Source organism: Ziziphus jujuba, chromosome 6 (assembly GCF_031755915.1).
Source record: "Ziziphus jujuba cultivar Dongzao chromosome 6, ASM3175591v1".
Taxonomy (NCBI): Eukaryota; Viridiplantae; Streptophyta; class Magnoliopsida; order Rosales; family Rhamnaceae; genus Ziziphus; species Ziziphus jujuba.
This window is the reverse complement of record NC_083384.1, coordinates 2306485-2310146: the sequence shown is the minus strand read 5'-3', so window position 1 is coordinate 2310146 and position 3662 is coordinate 2306485. Positions and strand designations below refer to the sequence as shown.

The window sequence follows — 3662 nt, the reverse complement described above, 5'->3', positions numbered from 1 at the left end:
CATATGGAGGATGAGTCATAGAAACCAGCCAAAGCAGCTTCAAAGCCGACCAACAAGGTGGTTTGCGCACAAGGAGAAGGAAAGGCCGGATTTGCTGTATTCCTTGCTGGCTTTACTGTATTTTACTGTATTAGCCTTTTCTCATACTTCCAAGCAAGGGCAACGTGAGGAACTTCACAATAAGCTTATTTGGCATCCTACAAAGCATATTGAAGCTGATTTGGAGCTCACTTTGGTCAAAGATTGGTCAAAGTCAATTTAGTCAAAAAGCTAGTATTTTAGTTTCCTAATTTTATTATACTTTTTGTTTTAGGAAACTACCATTATTTTTAGTTTTTATTTATTTATTTTCTGGACAAATAAGTTTAGGAAAGTTATTATTTTATTATTTTCATTGTAAATTAATTAATTCCTAATTCAAAATAAAGGAATTAATTAATCCAAATTAGATTAGGAAAAGGAAAGTTTCGGCCAAGGTAGACTTCTTCATTGTGTGGCCGGTTTTTCCTAGGGTTTTTAGGGTTTATTGTGTTTCTTTCAAAGCCTATTAAAGGCTTATTTTTCAAGATGAATACAACTTTGATTTGATTGAGAAAATACTTGTGAGATTAATTATCTCTTTGTTCTTTGAGAACACCTAAAACACCATTAGAGAATTGGTTGTTTTAGCTTGACTTATCAATAGGTTTTCCATCCCCTATTGTGGCGTCTACATTATACCAAGGTTTCTAACCACAGGTTGGTTAGGGGTTGAGGTCCATTCCATTAGAACTTGAACTTAATTAAAGATCCGGGCTAATATAATACGGGTTTAGGAGCAGGTCGTCCTAGGTTCGTATCATTTGGTATCAGAGCCTGGTTTTGTTCAGGTTTGATCTATCTTTATTTGCTTTATTTGTTTTTGTGTTATTCTGCAATTTTAGCATTAGGTTAAGGTTGCATCCATCCTATACACGTTCAGCATCTTAAAAAAAAAAAAAAAATTCATTCCTAGTTGAATTAGGATTTCCTAGTTTTATCGTATTTTTGTTTCCTAGTTTGTTGGTTGTCTTTTATCATTGTTCTTGTTAATTTGGTTTTTGTTGATTTTTCTTTGCTGTTTTAGTCTTAGAAATTTGCATTCATATATTAAAAAAAAAAAAAAAAAAGAGGCCAATACTGCCGGAAGGATTCCTCTTTGGCTAATAGGTACTGTAACAGGTATTCTTTTGATCAGTTTAATCAGTATTTTCTTTTATGGTTCATATTCTGGATTAGTGTAAGAACTCAACGGTGCCCCCTCAAATCAGACAAAGAAAGAGGGGGTAGGCCTGTTGAGTTATGAATAATCATAATAGTTTATTCGTGTAAATGGTAAAAAAAAAAATGGATCACTTTTTCCGATGTTTCAAAAAACTCTGTTTCAATTTTTTTTTGATGTTTTTGGAAAACTCACTTCATTACTTGTTCAAAACATCCGTTCCACGATAGTATCCAATGATACTTTCAAAAATCACAAAGGAATCACTCTATTTCCTATTTTTAGACGACACAACCACAATTATATCTATTTTTTTTTAATAAGTTTTGTAAGTTCATTGAAGAAGTTCTATTTGCTCACTAACGTTTCCTATATTTTTTGTTTGTCCACTATCACTACTTATGTTCCTCTCATTTCTTTTATACTTTGGTTTCTATTCTATGCTTATTTATCTCTTAACTTTTAGTATCCAATCGAATAGAATACTATTGTTTCATTCTATGACATTGAAATCTGACAATATTGACATAATCATACCGTTTCAATTTGGATTAAAAAACAAAGAAATAAAGAAGAGGGGAGTAAACTTAAATAGTCTTCTTCACAGTATACATACTAGGAGTGCGGTCCAAGTAATTCAATTCCTGAACTCGGGTAGAAGAAATATAAAAAAACAAGAAACTTTTCAAAAGATGCCAAGAAGAGCAAAAGTCCTTGGACATGTAATGGATCTTGAAGTACTATTTCCCCATCCCCCTGACCAAATCCACCCACATTAGGATTGCTCGTTACTGGTTGATCAAGTTTGATGGATTTTCCCTCTGAAGCAAGAATTTCTGGTCCTGGAGGGATAATATCAACCACTTGACATCCATTCGATGTATCCATTATGGTGATTTCGTATCCCCCTTTTTCTTTTCATATTATTTTACTTACTATACCCGACACTGTAGCATTATAAACATTATTGTTACTCTTTCTTCCATTGGGATAAATCTGACCCCATCCCCTGTTGCCGCCTACATATATGGGATATTTTAAGAAGTGCACATCTTTCTTAGTATCGGGGTCAGGAGAAATAATAGGAAAGGTGATTTCATTATATTTCTTACCAGGAACAAGACCTATCACAATAATTTTTTTTTTTAGTGGGACAATAGCTCTGAAAAGACAGATTGCCTATCTTTTCTTTAATCTCGGGTGAAATACAATCGGGAGGGGCTAATTCAAACCCCTCAGGTAAAATAAGAACAGTCCTTATGTTCAAAGCTCCTTTTTTACCATTAGCAAGAACTTTTTTCAGTTGCAGATCATAAGGAATTCGAACAACTACTTCAAATACAGTATCAGGAAGTACCACTTGTAGAACCTCGATATCCACGGGCTTATTGGCTAAATGGCAATTAGCACATACAATATGGCCGGTCGCTTCTTGTGGATTTTCATAAACCTGCTGTATAAAAATGGGATATGCATTTGAAATGGGTGCCTAAGTTATTATATATATAATGAGCAAGACAGAAATAGATCTAGTCATCTCTTCCTTTATCAAAGAAAAGGTATTTCTAGTTTGCATGGTCCAATCATTGATCCTGAAAATTTCTACAATAAAATTAGATAAGTCGCTAGTATAGTTCCCTATCTATGATTCTGCTATTTACTGAAATAATTTTACTAAAACATTAAAGGAAGCCCCCATATGGGTAGAAAGAATAAGTACAATTTTGAATGGGTTGCTTATGTACAAAGTAACAAGCATTATAATTGAATCGATCTATCATTTTTCGGTCATTCATTGAATGAAAAACGACTACAAGTGACGGAGATACACGATTTAAATAACGAAAGATCTAATATTTAAAAATGGCATCTAAAATGACTGGAAAAGTAGAAACAAAACCTGATATAATTTGATCATTATGAGCAAATCCAAAATCTTTGTAGATAGAGCCAATCATTAGTTCCTAACCGTTTGGTGAATGGAATCCTATACATAAATCAATTAATAAAAGAATAGAAAACCCATTTATTGTGTAGCTTAAGTTATATGGGAATTCTTGAACCCAAGAGTTAAGAATAACAAGTTCATTATTACCTAGAATGGAATAACCGCTTAGAATAATGAAAGAGATTATATTTTTCGAGAAATTAAAAAACATATCCGTATGATTCTCATTGTCCATTTTGATCAATTGGATCGTTTCTTTGTAGTTCCCGCGGTGAGGCTTTGGTAAATGCGTTTCCGGGTATTCCTTTATCATTTCATCCAAGAGGGAGAGTTCCTTTAATTCTATGAATTTTTTAGAATACTTTTTTCTTGAATATCATTCAAACAAATTTCGGAGTGTCTAGTATGCCACCAACTAGTAACCCAAGATTCCATACTTTTATTAAATGAGAGAAAGATCCACCAAGGCAAAAA

General features: G+C 33.1%; 1 pseudogene; it reads right to left on the bottom strand.

Moving 5' to 3' along the window:
• Positions 1–1855: 1855 nt before the first annotated feature.
• Positions 1856–2816, bottom strand: LOC132804217 (cytochrome f-like; annotated as a pseudogene).
• Between the last annotated feature and the right edge of the window lie 846 nt (positions 2817–3662).